Below are 18,453 nucleotides of genomic sequence, written 5' to 3' on the forward strand. Positions count from 1 at the left end.
TGGAGCCCAAGAGTTTGAGGTTGCTGTGAGTTATGATGCCATAGACTCAACCAACATCAACAAAGTAAGACTCTGTCTCAAAAATAATTAATAATGGCTTGGCACCTGTAGCTCAGTGGTTAGGGCGCCAGCCACATACACCAGGGCTGGAGGGTTCAAACCCAGGCCGGGCCTGCTAAACAATGACAACTAAAAAAATAAATAAATAAAAAATAGCTAGGCATTGTGGCTGGTGCCTGAAGTCTCAGCTACTCTGGGAGCCTGAGGCAAGAGAATCGCTTAAAGCCCAAGAGTTTGAGGTTGGCTTGGCGCCCAGTGCTCAGTGAGTAGGATGCCGGCCACATACACCGAGGCTGATGGGTTCGAGCCCAGGCCTGCTAAACAATGACAACTGCAAACAAAAAAAAAAAAAAATAGCCGGGCGGCGCCTATGGCTCAGTCGGTAAGGCACCGGCCCCATATACCGAGGGTGGTGGGTTCAAACCCGGCCCCGGCCAAACTGCAACCAAAAAATAGCCGGGCGTTGTGGCAGGCTCCTGTAGTCCCAGCTACTCGGGAGGCTGAGGCAAGAGAATGGCCTTAAGCCCAGGAGTTGGAGGTTGCTGTGAGCTGTGTGAGGCCACGGCATTCTACCGAGGGCCATAAAGTGAGACTCTGTCTCTACAAAAAAAAAAAAAAAAAAAAAATAGCCGGGTGTTGTGGTGGGCACCTTAGTCCCAGCTACTTGGAAGGCTGAGACAAGAGAATCGCTTATGCCCAGGAGTTTTAGGTTACTGTCAGCTGTGATGCCAAGGCACTCTACCAAGGGCAACACAGTGAGACACTGTCTCTAAATGAATAATAGTGGCACCTGTAGCTCAATGGGTAGGGTGCCGGTCACATATACCAGATTCGGAGGGTTCGAACCTGGCCTGGGCCTGCTAAACAACGACAACTGCAACAAAAAAAAAAGAGCCGGGAGTTGTGGCAGGTGCCTGTAGTCCCAGCTATTTGGGACACTGAGGCAAGAGAATCACTTAAGCCCAAGAGTTTGAGGTTGCTATGAGCTGTGACGCCATGGCACTCTACCCAGGATGACAGCTTTAGATTCTGTCTCAAAAAATAATAAACATAATCATAAAAAAAATACTCTAAGAAATAAGTTATTCTGACTACATGCAGCAGTATACTATACCAAGCAGGTATATATTTTCTTCCATCTTAAAACCATCTCTCTCTACAGCTGCCAATCTATTGCTCTGCTCCCTTTTACAGCAAAATTCCTCAAACAAGTTGTCTATATTCACTGTCTTCAATTATTCTATCAATTGTTCTTAATCATACTTTCATCCGCATATTTCAATGAAAACTGTTCTTCAAAGGTCACCAGCAAGTCAGGCACACTGGCTCACGACTTGTAATCCTAGCACTCTGGGAGACTGAGGTCGGCAGATTACTTGACCAGCCTGAGCAAGAGCAAGACCCCTTTTCTACTAAAAACAGAAAAACTAGCTGAACATGGTGGTATACACCTCTAGTCCTAGCCACTCGGGAGGATCACTTGAGCCCAAGCATCTGAGGTCGCTATGATCTGTGATGCCATGGCCCTCCACCCAGAGCTACAGAGTTAAACACTATCTCAAACAAAACAAAATAAAAAAAAAAAAAAAAAACCTCCAAAACAAACAAACAAAACCCAGAAAGGTCACCAGCAGTCTGCACATTGCTAAATCCAAAAGACATTCTAATTCACCTCTCATTTGCCTTATCAGCAGCATCACATCCCTTTCACAACACAAATTTTCTTTACTTAGCTTCCGAAACACCATACATCCTTCTATAGTTTTGGACTTATACCACTGGTCATACTTCAGCCTCCTTTGCTAGTTGCTCCTCTTTATGTCACCTTTTTATTTTATTGTGGGCGGGAGGAACACACAGGGTCCTGTTCGGTTACCAGAGCTAGAATGCAACACTGCCATCATAGCTCAGTGCCACCTCCTCCAACTCCTGGGCTCATGCAATCCTCCTGCTTCAGTCTCCTGAGTAGCTGGGACTACAGGAACGTCACACCACACCTACCTAAATTCTTGTTTTTGGGGGATTTTTTTTGCAGAGATAAGGTCTCTATCATAATCAGGCTGGTCTCGAATTCCTGGCCTCAAGCAATCCTCCTATCTCAGCCTCCCAAACTGCCAAGAACACAGGCATAAGCTGCCACACTCAGCCCATGCCAACCTCTTAACACATTCTTTTGACACACAGCAAAGATCTTGGTCCTCTTTTCTATATATACTCATATCCTTGGTGACTATCCAGTATTAATTCTTATGTTTTGTTTGTTTTCTTATTGAGATAGAGCCTTACTTTGTTGCCCTCAGTACAGAATTTGTGGCATCACAGCTCACAAACTCTTGGGCTCAAGTGATCCTCTTGCCTCAGACTCCTGAGCAGATCTAAAGACACAAAACACACCAGTAGATATCAGAATGGAGCTTTAACAGTATAGATAAAAAAAATACTTTTAAAAGAATTTAAAATTCCTGGGTGGCGCCTGTGGCTCAGTAAGTAGGGCACCAGCCCCATATACCAAGGGTGGTGGGTTCAAACTTGGCCCCAGCCAAACTGCAACAACAACAAAAAAATAGCCAGGCATTGTGGTGGGCGCCAGTGGTCCCAGCCACTGCGGAGGCTGAGGCAAGAGAATCACTTAAACCCAGAAGTTTGAGGTTGCTGTGACTTGTTATGCCACAGCACTCTACTGAGGGTGACAAAGTGAGACTCTGTCTCAAAAAAAAAAAATTTTTTTTAAATCCTAAGTTCCATGGAATAAGTGATTTTTATTATGCATAACTTTCTACGAAACCATAAATTATAAAATTTTCTCAACAGGAAGTATGTAATTATATTAATTATGTTTGTCAAAATTACTTCTCCAGAAGACAATATGCACCCAAGTGCCTGTAAATTTTAAGAGTATGAAATTTGATCACAAGGTTTGAGGCTCACAAGAAACATGGAAAATTTCAAATTTAATGTAACTCCAATACCAAGACCTCTCAAAGTCAATACAGAGTGAACACATAACATTCAGAATCAAGAATACATCAAATTGGGCGGCGCCTGTGGCTCCGTGGGTAGGGCGCCAGCCCCATATACCGAGGGTGGCGGGTTAAAATCAGGTCCCAGCTGAACTGCAACAAAAAAATAGCCAGGCTTTGTGGCAGGTACCTGTAGTCCCCGCTACTTGGGAGGCCGAAGCAAGAGCATCGCTTGAGCCCAAGAGTTTGAGGTTGCTGTGAGTTATGATAAGGCCCTGGCACTCTACTCAGGGTGGCACTTTACCCAGGGTGACAGCGTAAGACTCATGTCTCAAAAAAAATCACTTATTTTACTATTACCCTTTTCCCTTTAAAAACTCATAATATATTATTTAATCCCCAAACCTCGATAATCCCCAATTTACCTTTATACAACTTTTCTACTAAATCAAATCACCTTTGCTCAGGTGAAGCCTTACCATAGACCCCTTCCCAGGTCAATATATTAATTACTTCTTTAGTTTTCTTTAAGTGGTATTTTAAATGAAGCTGACTATAAAATGTTTTTATGCAGTACACCGCATGCCCTAGAAACTGAGCCAGATCTGTTGAAAAGCATGACCTGATTTGAGAATACAAGATGTAAGAGGCCTAGTGCATGCAATCCCATCATTAATTATTTCTTATGGACCCCCTTTCAAATAACCTCTGTTAAAATACAAATATATCAAGAAAAACCCTAATTTCTTAAGGTGAATTTCTTTGCAAGTATTTTTCTCCTAAATTGAAGTGAAAAATAAAGGAACCAGAGCAAACAACAGAAAAAAGGTAGAAATTAGCAAAACAAAGAGGCCAGCTGGAAATCTTTATTCCTCTTCCTCCCCTCCTAAACTATTAGTAAGTGTTTGCTTCAGGGTTAATTTAGGCTTGGATTGAACAGAACATCACAAAACTTCCAAAGAAAGTTAGATCACTCTCAACACCTTACTACAGAAGTTTTTTTTTTTGTTTTTTTTTTGCAGTTTTTGGCTGGGGCCAGGTTTGAACCCACCACCTCTGGTTTATGGGGCCAGCACCCTACTCTTTTCAGCCACAGCCGCTGCCCACTACAGAAGAAATTTTAAAGGCTAATTATTAACACTTATAAGTAAAGCTTTAAAATACCACCACTTGCTGAAAATCTTATCTTTAAAAAGTTTCACTTTTAGGGCAGTGCCTGTTGCCCAAAGGAGTAGGGAGCCAGCCCCATATGCCGGAGATGGTGGGTTCAAACCCAGCCCCGGCCAAAAATAAATAAATAAATAAATTTTTTTTAAAGTTTCACTTTTAGTAAAAGTCAGATCTGTTTTAGGCACAAAAATCCATTACCTCATTAAATTATCACAAACATCCCTTAGGGCTGAAGACACAGTTGTGTTGTATTACAGATGTAGAGAGGAAAAGAAAAACAAAACTTTAAGCTTCTACTAATCAAACTTTATATTGAAATTACTTTTTTTCAAGAGAATTAAATCGTTTATTGATTACACATGATAATGGTAGAACACAAGCTTCATTCTCATCTGTAATTTTATCTGGTACCATTATTCAATTTAGATATATTGCATAGGATATGCCAATAATCACCTTTATAACCAGTAATTCCATGATTTTCCTTTGATGACCCCTTTAAATGGTGACCTTCAGGTCACAACAGTAACCCTCAGTTCAACTACATCAAGGTTTCTGAAGACAATGGCTTCTTCACCCAAGCAGGTTGTAAATGAATTTCAAATAGAACTTGGCATCACCCTGAAGGAATTCTAGCTTCACACTTTTGGAAAGTTTACCAAAATGGCTTCAGAATAGACTAACTTTACACAGCACATTTAAAAAAAAAAAAAAGACATTTATTCAGCGTCATGATCAGACTATTATTACATTTAGCAATCAACAGCATGGGTGCAAAAAAAAAAAATCTACATTAAAACCCTTTGTTGGAATGCTTTACACTTTCCACAGAACAGAAACTAAAATAACCTGTTATACAATTAGCCACAAACACAGTCCTCGAGTTTTTTGCCCATACACATGAGTATTGTCTAAAACATGTCTTCTTTGTAGCAGGTAGGCCCTGCCACCACTGTGCTTGGCTGAGTTCACAAATCTGTTGTAACCTGTAGCTTCCCTGTCACTTCTCTGGCTCTCCTCTCCTGCTAAGCTTTGTTTCCTGGGAATAATTAAAACCTTCTGCCACTGCCATAGCTACTGCTGCTACTGGAACCACCATAGCCACCTTGGTTTTGTGGTTCGGCAAAGTATTGGCCACCACCACCATAAGGGCCAGAGCTTCCGCCTCCAAAATCTCCTCCCTTTATAGGTCCAAAATTTGATGACTGATTGTTGTAAATTGCCAAAATCATTGTAACTTCCACCACCTCCAAAATTGCTTCCATCATTACCAAATCCATTGTAGCCATCCCCACTGCCACCATATCCACCACCACAACGGCTGCCACCAAAGCCACCACGACCACTGAAGTTTCCTCCACGGCCAAAGTTGTCATTTCCACCAAAACCACCTCCACGACCCCCACCAAAGTTTCCAGAACCACTTAGACCTCTTTGGCTGGACGAAGCACTAGCCATCTCTTGCTTTGACAGGGCTTTCCTTACTTCAAAGTTGTGGCCATTCACAGTATGGTATTTCTGAATGACAATCTTATCCACAGAATCATGGTCATCAAACGTAACAAAAGCAAAGCCCCTCTTCTTGCCACTGCCTCGGTCAGTCATGATTTCAATCACTTCAGTTTTCCCATACTGTTCAAAATAGTCTCTTAAGTGATGTCCTTCAGTATCTCCTTTAATGCCACCAACAAAGATCTTTTTCACAGTTAAATGGGCACCAGGTCTTTAAGAATCCTCTCTGGAAACAGCTCTCTTTGGTTCCACGACTCTTCCATCCACTTTGTGTGGCCTTGCATTCATTGCTGCATCCACCTCCTCCACAGTGGCGTATGTGACAAACCCAAAGCCCCTGGAGCGCTTGGTGTTTGGATCTCTCATTACCACGCAGTCTGTGAGCATTCCCCATTGCTCAAAATGGCTCCTCAGACTCTCATCAGTCGTTTCAAAGCTCAACTCTCCAATGAATAGCTTCCGCAGCTGTTCGGGCTCTTTAGGAGACTCTGACTTAGACATGAAGGCAGTGGGAAGAGAGACTTTAACGATGCTTCCTCGGCAGCATCCACAGGCAGAAAGGAGTAAGCTAACGAACGTATCCTGAAATTACTTTTAAATAGTAAGTATTCTTTAAATTTCCCCGTAGAAACTGCTGCATGATTAGTGTCGGATTCTTTTACATACGTTGAACTTTGACATTCCTTTAAGTTAGGTATTTTATGGGTGCTGAAATATAAACAAAAACCAGAGTGGTTCTGAATGAATGTTAGGACACCTTACTTAGGTAGGGAAATGTCAAGGACCCTCATAATAATAATAATAATTCTATCTTTGGGCGGCGCCTGGGGCTCAATCAATAAGGTGCTGGCCCCATATACTGAGGGTGGAGGGTTCAAACTCGTCCCCAGCCAAACTGCAACAAAAAAATAGCCGGGAGCTGGTAGTCCCAGCTACTCAGGAGGCTGAGGCAAGAGAATCCCCTAAGTCTAGGAGTTGGAGGTTGCTGTGTGCACTCTACCAAGGGCAATAAAGTGAGACTCTGTCTCTAAAATAATAATAATTCTATCTTCAACATTCCTGTTGAGAAAACTTGTATGTATGTGAACTTTTGGTTTTGCTGCAATAAAACTCCATGGCCCATGGGTGGGAAACATTCTAAAATTTCAACACTGAGACTATATCGAATGGACAATATATAACAAAAAAATGGCAGCAAACTCCTTTGAATAGCCTCCCAATTCACAATGACTACTCATTTCTGTGAGAAAAGGTCACCACAAATCCATAATGTATCTTTGTGGAAATTTTAAAACCACAGCCTTGTGGATATATGATTTGGCAAGCAGTGTGTGCAATAAGCAACCTGTACAATACAACAGCACTGCTCTGAGGATTATTCTCCCATTTGAAAAGGGTGGCCTGCTAAAATCTATTTTAATACCAGGTAACATTGCCCATTTAGTTATGTAGATTGGAAAAAGGGATGGGCACCTGATTCAAGCTAGTCTATCATTTTCTCTCTCCCTAGGATGTGTGAGACAGGAGGATAGCAAGTCTGTCTCCTTATTTAGAGGAATTGTATGTATATCTGAAGCCAGAATCTGTGGTGTTGCTGCCTTCTACCATGTGGACACAGAAACAGAACACTCATCTGAAGAAAAAAGAGTCACAGTCCTGAGTTCCTGAGGACTTACAGCCACTTGTTATAATTTCTTTCTGAGGCTAACTTCATTCTAGCTCTTGCATGGCCATAAAACACTGATTTATCCTTGTTATTACCCTATTTTTATGAGTTTCTGTTACTTTCATCCAAGAAGTCTTATTAATATACTTCACTTATGCTTCTGAGCTGAAAACTTGGAAGTTTAAATAAGAGAAAAATCAAATATAAATACTATCAACAATTATACTGCAAATCACCATCTCCATCTTCCCATCCATTCTCCAGGGCTCAATAACTTTTATTCTAAAAAGGGAACTTTTTGAAAAAATACATATATACATAAATAAATAAAAAAGGGAATGTTGTTCCAAAGTTGAGACCTAAACTTGAAGACTTGACACAACACAGACTTTAAACATTGAAAAAAAGTCAGACACACAAAAGATATTGTCTGCAATCATCACAGTCATTTCTAGACACCTGACTCTGATTTCTTCATTACACCTTAACTAGTTTAGAGCCATTGCCAAAGGTACTAGAGCTCATGGACATAAAAAAGTCACCACAAATGCGCAGGGCAAGGTGCACCTGCAATCCTAGCACTCTCAGAGATCAAGGCAGATGGACTGTTTGAGCTCGAGTTCAAAAACAGCCTGAGCAAGATCAAGACCCTGTCTCTGCTAAAAAAAAAAAAAAAAAAAATAGAAAAACTAACTGAGCATGGAACTGGGTGCCTTCCATGTACCACAGCTACTGGGGAGGCTGAGGCAAGTGGATCACTTAAGCCAAGTTTGAGGTTGCTGTGAACGAAGGCATTATCAGGCCACTGTACTCTAGGTGACAGAGTAAGACTGTCTCTCAAAAAATAAATAAATAAAATCACAAATGGAATCAAAGTAATGTTGAATGATTACATTTGGCTTTCTTGATGCTAAAGACAACAGTTACAATATAAATACTATAAACATGACAGAAAAAAAAAAAAACATTTGCTGAGTTACTAGGTGCTGAGCTCATATGTAGCACTTCCTGCTTCAAGGAGTTTCTAATTCTAGATGAAACATGATAGCAAATAATCATAATATATTAATAATATATCCATCAAAAATAACACAAAGTTACAAATTTGGAAAAAAGGAGACCAAATAGTCCGATGGTGAGGTAAAAGACTCTAGCAGGACAGAGCACTATATAAAAAGTAATTAGTGTTGCTCTAGCAGATCAAATTAGGTAAATGGGATAGATTTTGAAATACATAGGAAAAGAGGTAAGGATTGGTCAGCAGAAGGCCAGAACTTAAAAGCTTTGAATATCATGCTAAGTAATGTGAACTTTGTAAGCAGCAGTTTTTAAAAGACTTAAAAGCCAAAGAAGTCCAGGCCCAGTGGCTCACCCCTATAATCCTAGCACTCTGAGAGGCCAAAGTAGGTGGATTCTCTGAGCTCAGGAGTTTGACACCAGCCTGAGCTAGAGCAAGACCCCCATCTCTAAAAATAGCCAGGCTTTGTGGTGGATGCCTGTAGTCCCAGCTACTAGAAGGCTGAGGCAAAAGGACCACTTGAGCCCAACAGTTTGAGGTTGCTGTGAGCTATGATGCCATGGCAGGATGACAAAGAGACTCTGTCCCAAAAAAGAAAAAGCAAAGGAGTATCAGTCCAATTTTAGTTTAGGTAGATCATTTGGTTAGGGTTGTGGCACTAAAAACAACACTGTTATTATTTATAAAACATGAGGGGAACGTATGTTAGTATTTTACACTCATGCTTTTAAAATCATATACAAGTAGTAAGTCAAAAGCAAGAAAAAAAGAGATATTCGGCAAAAATTTATTCATTACCTATTGCATGCCAGACATGTTCAATTACTAAATCTTTATAACATCTCTGTAGTTAATCACACCTATACTCTACAGAAAAGTTAAAAACCAAAACAGGGGGCAGCGCCTGTGGCTCAAACGGGTAGGGCACCGGCCCCATATAGAGGTGGCGGGTTCAAACCCAGGCCTGGCCAAAAAAAACTGCAAAAAAAAAACCAAAACAGATTAATGTTGCCAAGATTATGATGACAGAATTCAGACTAGAATCTAATTTCCCTGACTTTAAAATTCACTGTTGTCTCCTTCTAACATCTCTCACTGCCTAGTTTAATAAACAAAATTCATTAATATTTTGGCTTGGAGCCCACAGCTCAGTGGTTAGGGTGCCAGCCACATACACAGGGGCTGGCAGGTTCAAACCAGGCCTGGGCCTGCTAAACAATGACAACTACAACAACAACAACAAAAAAAAAAAAAATAGCCGGGCATTGTGGCAGGCACCTATAGTCCCAGCTACTTGGGAGGCTGAGGCAAGAGAATCACTTAAACCCAAGAGTTTGAGGCTGCTGTAAGCTGTGACACCACCGCACTCTACCAAGTGAGACATAGTGAGACTCTGTCTCAAAAAAAAAAAATTCATTAATATTTTAATTTTAACAGTGTAGTCTTCATACTGCACTAGATTATGTAATTTGATGTGGACAATTAAAATGTCATCTTTTCTTCTATTGCTGATTTCAATACTTTGGGGCAAGGTAACTAAAGTGAAGCCAAGCAATATATAAGAACCAGGTCTTTAAAAAGAAGAATTTCTGAAGTTTACCATGCTTAGTATTATTAATTTAAAAAATTTTAATAGTAGGCTCGGCACCTGTAACTTAGCCTGTCGTTCAGTGGCTAGGGCGCCAGCCATATGCACCAGGGCTGGCAGGGTTTGAACCGGCCTGGGCCTGCTAAACAACAATGGCAATAACAACAACAACAAATTGTGGCAGGTGCCTGTAGTGCCAGCTACTTGGGAGGCTGAGGCAAGAGAATCACTTAAGCCCAAGAGTTGAGGTTGCTGTGAGCTGTGACGCCATGGCACTCTACCAAGGGCAACATAGTGAGACTCTTGTCTCCAAAAAAACCCAAAAACTTTTAATAGTAATTCCCTAAATGAAAATGGCAAAACAAATCTAATTATTGAAAAAATAATAATACATGACCACCTTTGAACAAACATAACTGAAAAGTTTAGGATATTTGAATAACTTAGGAAGCTGTACCTACAGCTATTGCTCCTAGAAGCTATGTTTCTATGTGGTTTTTGTTTTGTAGGATTTGTTTTTGCACCCCAAAGGAGCAAGGGGTGAGTTTGCAAGTGACACAAAATCTGTCGATGTAACTTGTTAAAAACCTGCATACTGGTGGCTTATGCCTGTGATCATAATACTCTGGGAGGCCTAAGCAGGAGTCAGAGACCAGCCTAGGCAACACAGGGAGTCCCTGTCTCTACCAAAAACAAAACAAAACAAAACAAAAAAACCTGTATACTCAACATTGTTGACAATATAATTTTAACAGAATTCCCAGATAACAGAAACCCTACCAATGAATCACTAAAATTCAAGGACCAGTATAGTTGAACAACAAAAAAAAATGGCTTTGGAAATAATATTGCTTTATATTTTAGCCTAGATTCCACCATTTACCTATTTTGTAATCCTGAACAAATTACCTCTTCAATCTCAATTTCTTTTTTTTTTTTTTTTTTGGCTGGGGCTGGGTTTGAACCTGCCACCTCCAGCATAAGGGACTGGTGCCCTACTCCTTTGAACCACAGGCACTGTCCAATCTCAATTGCTTAATATGAAAAAAAGAGCACAATACCTATATTTTAGTAGTTCTAAGAATACATGAACATCCAACAGTTATATTGAGTGACTTCACTTCCTTTTTATTACTTATTTATTTATTTATTTTGAAACAGAGTCTTACTCTGTTGCCCTGGGCAGAGTGCCTTGGCATTATCATAGCTCACAGCAACCTTAAAGGATTAAGTAATTCTCTTGCCTCAGCCTCCTGAGTGTCTGGGACTAGAGGTGTGTGCCACTATGCCCAGATAGTTTTTCTCTATTTTTAGTATAGACAGTGTCTCACTCCTCCTCAAGCTGCTTACTCCTGACTGAGCTCAAGCAATCCATCCACCTGGGCCTCCCAGAGTGCTAAGATTACAGGTGTGAGCCACCGAGCCCAGCCCCAAGTAGCTTCATTTTCATTACCTTTCCCCAAAGTAATGGAGGATCCACAACAGAACAACACATGACATAATAAAATAAACAGTTTTTCCTTGTTATTAAAGATATAAAAGAGTATGATCTTACTACTCAAAATAATTTATTCCTTTGAAAATATTTTATATGTATTATTCAATCTCACAGGTACACTGTTTTTACTTTTTTTTGTTTTATTTGGTGTTGGATGAGCGCGACTTTGCTGGAGTGCTTGTTCTCACATTAGCTTTTTTTTAAATTGACAATTTCACATTAGGTTGGCACTATTATTCATTTACTTATATTCTCTAAACACTATACTGCATTACTTTTAGTATAAGAAGGGATGAAACCTCTGAATAATATCTCCTCTCTTATTTGAAACAAAGATTTGAGAAAAGAAAAGGGTCACATCGTTCATTTTATAGGCATTGAGCTATATACAGTCTTTTCCCAAAATTAAATTAAACTTCAAAATAAAAGTAATAACACAAGTGTTTCTGCCTACCCTCCTTCACTCAGTAAATATAGGTCAAACACAGTTCAATGATGATATCACTTTTCTTTTCCACAAAGCCTCTCACAGTCTGATAACTGAGCCTTGCTGAATGCTACTCTAGTGCTTACATTTTTCACACAAGAAAGGCACTGAACACAAGCCAAACACACCTTATTTGATATTCAGTGGAAGAAACAATGACCTTTTCCAGAATCTAAAGAAAATCCTGGTTGCTGCTTAGAGAGAGTGTATGATGGTCTCCAGGGTAACATGTTCTATATACACTGACTTTAGAACTTAATCCCTAACTAATGAAATGCAACCATTTTGTAAGATGAGGTGTATGTAGTAGTTTTAATATTTCCACAAATTCTCTTACACTTCTCCCCTCAAGAGGGGAATTGCTTTTCTCCTCTAATGAATAGGGGCTGGTCTTAATGACCTTTTTTTTGCAAATGAAATACACACAACAGAAGAGATGCTATATGACATCGAAGTTTAGGCTAAAAAGGATAGTACCATTTCCACTTAGGCCTTTGCCCTTTTCCCTTCATCCACTTGCCCTTGGAACTCAGCCACCTGCTATAAGGAAACCCAAATATTAACTAAGAGGCCATATTTTGTAGATGCTCTGGCTCACAGTCTCTGACCAACAGGCAAATCAGCCAACAGACATGAAATAAGAGTAGCTCCAGCAACCACCTAACTGCAACCGTAAGAGAACTTGAGCAAGAATCAACTAAGTCCAGTCAAGCCCTAGAACCACGATAGGCAATAAAAAATGACTTTTCTCGATTTATATCATTAACATAATAGATAATTAAATATATAGTCAGATTAAGTTAAGGTATCCTTATTAGGAGAAACACAGTTGTGTGTTGCTTAATGATGGGATTATGTCAGGTGATTCTTTCATTGTGCAAATATTAAAGACTAAACTTACACAAACCTAGATGGGATAGCCTACTCTCCACTTGGGATATAAGCCTGTACAGCATGTTACTGTGCCGAATAATAGAGAGGATTGTAAACAATGGTTAAGTATTTGTGTATCTAAATGTAACTGAACACAGAAAAGGTACAGTAAAAATACAGATAAAAAATGGTACACACACACACACACACAAAGGTACACCAATATAGGGGACTAACCATGAATGGACCTTGCAGGACTGGAAACTGTGCTGGGTCCATCAGTGAGTGAGTGGTGAGTGGTGAGTTGAGTGAATATGAAGGCCTAGGACATTACTGTAACTACTGTAGACTTTATAAACACTGTACTCTTAGGCTACACTAATTTATGATTTATAAAGGGGATATTATTTCTTCAATAATACACCTTAGCTTACTGTAATCTTTTTATTTTATAAACTTTCTTTAACTCTTCTGTACCAACCCTTAGCTTAAAATACAAACACACTGTACTGCTAAACGAAAATTTTTTTCTTTTCCTTTTTTTTTTGTAAAGACAGGGTAATGCTATGCTGCCCAGGCTAAACTTGATCTGCTGGGCTCAGCAGACACTCCTGCCTCAGTCTTCCAAGAAGCTATGACTACAGGTGCACACCACCACACCAGTTCCTATATCCTTACTAAGTATGTTTTCTGTCATTAGAACTATTTTGCTTTTTAAACTTTTTGTTAAAAACTAAGACTCACAAATAAGCCTAGAGTCAGAATCATCAATATCACTGTCTTCCACTTCCATACCTTGTCCCACTGAAGTCTTTAAAAGGCAGTTAATAGGCATGGAGCTGTCATCTCTTATGATAAAAATGTCTTCTTCTAGAAAACCTCCTGAATAACCTACAGTTGATTTATATGACTGGCAACGCAGTCGTCTGTGTTTGAACAAACACATAAGTAACACACTGTACTACAAGGTTACAACCATTACATTACTAGGTGATGGGAACTTTTCAGTTCCAATATAATCTTCTAGAAACACGATTGTACATGTGGCCCATCACTGACCAAAACATCATTATGTGATATATGACTGTATATTAAACAATTTCACAGAAAATTTTCAACTTTACTATACAGGCTTGGTGCTGAAGCATAATGGTTCTGGCGCCGGCCACATACACTGAGGCTGGCAGGTTCAAACCCAGCCCAAGCCAGCTAAGCAACAATGACAAATGCAACAGAGGGCGACTTAGTGAGACTCTGTCTAACAAAAAAAAAAAAAAAAGAATACAGTCTTCCTTCCTCTGACAAATTACATATTCATTGAAGACTTTATTTCAGTAATCTTAATCAGATGAGTACTCTCATTCACAATTAACTTCAGTAATCAGAATTATCTAGGGATTATACTAGATAACCAAACTATATTGCCTGGCCTCCACCAGCAGCATTATGGATCAAAAAGACTGGGGTGTGGTTCAGATACATACATCTGTTACAAGCTCCCCAGGTGATTTCAATATTATGCCTTAAAACCACTACTTAGTGCCATTTCTCTTCTGTATCCTCCTCCTTTATTAAACATGGATATGATCACAAAATCCATGTTTAATAAATTTCTAGAATTAATGAACATGAGTTCAATCACTAAGTAGCTGCTTTAAAGCAAATGTAATGGAAATTCATTATTGCTCAGTTAAATTTCAGGCCTTAACCTACAACAGATTGTTACTCTTCATCCAAATCTGTCTAACATCAGAGTTTCATAGAACCTGACTTTCTTTCTTAAAACAAATAGTCACACCACAGGTGAAAATCAAATCTGTCTACATTCTGCAGCACAGTGGTATGGCGCCAGCCACATACAATGAGGCTGGTAGGTTCCAACCTGGCCCAGGCCTCCTAAATAACAATGATAACTGCAACAAAAAAATGGCCGGGAGCTGTGGCAGGTGCCTGTAGTCCCAGCTACTTGGGAGGCTGAGGCAAGAGGATCACTTCAGCCCAAGAGTTGGAGGTTACTGTGAGCTATGATGCCACAGCACTTTACCAAGGGTGACAAAGCAGACTGTCTCAAAAAAAAAAAAAAAAAAAAAATTTTTTTTTTCCACTACCAAGTACAACTTATTAAGAGCAAGATCTTCAATCCAAGCACAGCAGCTCACACCTATAATCCTAACACTTTGGGAGGTCCATGCAGGTACAGTGCTTGAGCTCACCAGTTCTAGACCAGTCTAAACAAGAGCTAGACCTCATCTCTACTAAAAAATAAAAAACAGAAAAACTAGCTGGGCATTTTGGCAGGTACCTGTAGTCCCAGCTACTTGGGAAGGATGAGGCAAGAGGATTACTTGAGCCTAAGAATTTGAGGTTCCTGTGAGCTGCCACACCACAGCACTCTATCCAGGGCAACAGAGTAAGACTCTGTTCCCAAAAAAATGAAAAGAAAAAGAGCAATGCCTTCATCTGTAAAGTTAACTCAGTACATTCCTCATTCATTTTCCCTAAAAATTTTATGTTAAGTTTTTGTTTGTTTTGAAACAAGATCTCACTCTATTGCCTGGGATAGAGTGCAATTGTGTCATCATAGCTCACTGCAACCTCAAACTCCTAGTCTTAGCAATCCTCCTACTACAGCCTCCAGAGTGGTTAAAGGCCTATGCCACCACACTTGGCTAATTTATTTTTTGACAGGGAGGGAGCAGAGATAAGGTCTCAATATTGACCAGGATGGTCTCAAACACGTGGCCTGAAGTAATCTCCAGCCTCAGCTTCCCATAGTGTAAGGGTTATAGGCATGAAATCACCATGCCCTACCTCATGCTAAGTTTTTTAAGGCTCAAAAAGTAAAACTCTAAAAATACTTGACTAAGAGTGATAACTTGAGAATTCCATTTGCACAATCATTACCCACTTCATAGTTGCCTGTTTTAATAGTCAATTAATAGTTTCCAAATAAAAATGTATACATAAAACTATGTTGGAAGACAGGAAAAGGATAAAGTGATTTCTTCACCTTTATTTGGCTGGACTGATATAAGAATTGTCAGGTAATAAAAGCCATTCTAAAATATTTCTAGATTAATTCTATCAAAAATGTAGCTTTTAACAAGTAATCAATCACATGATGGTATGTCTGTGTCTCTAAAAAAAGTGACATATTCAAGAACTTTAGTAATTACTCTAATAGGCATATATTGTGGATATTAATTTCAATATATATAACTTATAAGCTTACTTGGACTTAAAACTCCCTGATCAAATGCCAATTAGTTTTCTGCAGCACCAAAAAGATATTACAATATATCAGTCACCGTAGGAAATCTCATTAGTGGCTTCCCCACATAATGTCTCCTGCTACCAGCACAGAGACAGTGTCAAATTGGCTGCTCACTATCAAAATCAGAAAGCATCTTCCCCATCACAGACACTAGAAAGTCATCATCACACAATCTCTAACTTAAACTTAAGTAGGAGATGGCAGAATAAGAGAATTGACAAAAATGTCATTAAGAATCATCTTTAACATTAAAAGATAAAGTTATTATTTCCTAGTAGAAATAATTCTGGATACTCTAGGTTAGACAAAACAGCATCTTCATTAATGTCAACTGCTAACCACCTACCGGTAAGACAGATAAATTCATAATCTTTTCTCCAAACTTTTCAGGCCAGTAGGTATGTTCTGAATTTAGAATTTTTGGTTTAGTAGAATATCTATGCAGGAAAGTATAATGTACAAGTATTAATTCTAATGAGAAATTGATAAAAATAAATTCCAAAATCATCCTTACATTATAGTTCAGGGTAGGTCAGATTTTATCTATTAAATGAATTAGAAATAAAAGTTCACACCAGGGGTCAGGCTGCGTTGCCAGAGGACTTGTTTGCACATAGCTGGGGCCACCAGCTCTCTGCAGATATAAGCCACCCTATAGCACCACTTTTTAAAATGTATCCTTAGGAAATACAGATGCTCCTTAACATATGATGCAGTTACTTCCAATAAACCCATTATATGTCAAAAACTCTGACCTGAAATGCATTTAATATACCAAACATCATAGCCTAGTCTATCTTAAACATGCTCAAGAACACTTATATTAGCCTACAGTTAAGCAAAATCAACCAAGACCAAGTCTAGTTCATAATAAATGCTGAATATCTTGTGTAACTTAACTGAATATTGTACTGAAAGTGAAAAATACAATGTTTGCATGGGTACTCAAGTATGTGTTCTATAAAATGCACATTGCTTTCAGCGTTCTCATAAAGTCAAAACATCCGAACCTGAAACAGGCTAAGCCAGGGACCATTTATAATAGAAAGTGCACCCACATATATGTACCAGAGTTTCACAATGTTTAAATTATAATAACAAAAAATGGTGGAAAAAGGCGCTAAATACATCTTGGTAGTGGTTGGTTAAGTATATTCTGATTCGTCCAAACAACGACTATTAAGTGCCTAAAAAAGGGAGATGTATACGTAAAAATATACATAAATGATAAATGCCTCTGATAAATTACTGAGTAAAAAAAACTTTAAATAGTGTATAGAATGTAAGTGCACTTTCATAAATTACATTCATTCATAGAAAATCTGGAAAGAACATTCTGAAAGTTTTAAACATTAACTTTCCAAAGTACTAAATTAAACATTCTCACTGCCTACAGCTCAACATTGTGTGCAATTTTTTTTTTACAGTGGGCAGTTACCACTTTTAAATATTCAAAACAGTGAAGTATTTCCATTTTGAAAAAATACTATTATAGAGCAATATAATTTCTTTGTAGCTTCCAATGAGGTTTTTTTCTTTTAAGAAACAAAGAGCTTAGGTTTTTCTTTCCTGAGATGCAAATAAATAGTTCATTCAAGTTTACTTTGTGTCTCAGATAAAGATTCTTTGAAAAGCAACGTACTGATCTTACTCTGATGATGCAAAAAGTTTACAAATCATAAACTTATATAATACCATACTTCTTCATAAATATGCCAATGTCTATTGACTCTAGCGATTCAGAAAATTTTACTATTGCAATAGCTTACAACCAATATAATGACTAAAATCAATGTACTCACAGGCTAGAAAAAAATCTCTTCAAGCCTAAAAGGTGATACTCATATAACTTCTATGTAAATTTACTGGGCAGGGGGATTGATAATGATAATTCAAATAGCTACAACAGGGAATCCCTCAACTGCCACTGAGGATTACAATTCAAAGAAGCCTCAGTGTAAAACCATAAATCTTAAGCTGCTTGATTAATAGTATTACTACCACACACAAATAGTAGCATGGCTAAATCACCTTATAAAATGCTATAGAGAGGCCAGGTACAATGGCTCACATATATAATCCCAGAACTCTGGGACACTAAGGCAAGAGGATCTCTTGAGGCCAGGAATTCGAGACCACCTGGTCTGTACAAAAAAAAAAAAAACAACTTGCCAGTTGTGGTGATGGATACCTGTAGCCCTAGCTATTAGTTAAGCTAAGGTGACAAGATTCTTTTAGCGCAGGAGTTTGAGGCTACAGTGAGCTACACTTCCATCAACTGCACTCTACTCTGGGTGCCAGAGCCAGATTCTGTCTCCAAAATAAGGAAAAGGAAAAAAAGCTATAT

General features: G+C 38.9%; 1 protein-coding gene and 1 pseudogene across 10 annotated transcripts in view; both read right to left on the reverse strand.

Moving 5' to 3' along the window:
- ERBIN (erbb2 interacting protein) overlaps positions 1-18,453 on the reverse strand; it is a 172,346-nt gene that overhangs the window by 110,195 nt on the left and 43,698 nt on the right. The gene's annotated exons all lie outside the window — the stretch shown is intronic.
- On the reverse strand, positions 4,898-6,275 carry LOC128584614 (heterogeneous nuclear ribonucleoprotein A1-like; annotated as a pseudogene). The gene has a single exon (XR_008379699.1). The product of XR_008379699.1 is annotated as a heterogeneous nuclear ribonucleoprotein A1-like (transcript).

This window comes from Nycticebus coucang, chromosome 1 (genome assembly GCF_027406575.1).
Source record: "Nycticebus coucang isolate mNycCou1 chromosome 1, mNycCou1.pri, whole genome shotgun sequence".
Taxonomy (NCBI): Eukaryota; Metazoa; Chordata; class Mammalia; order Primates; family Lorisidae; genus Nycticebus; species Nycticebus coucang.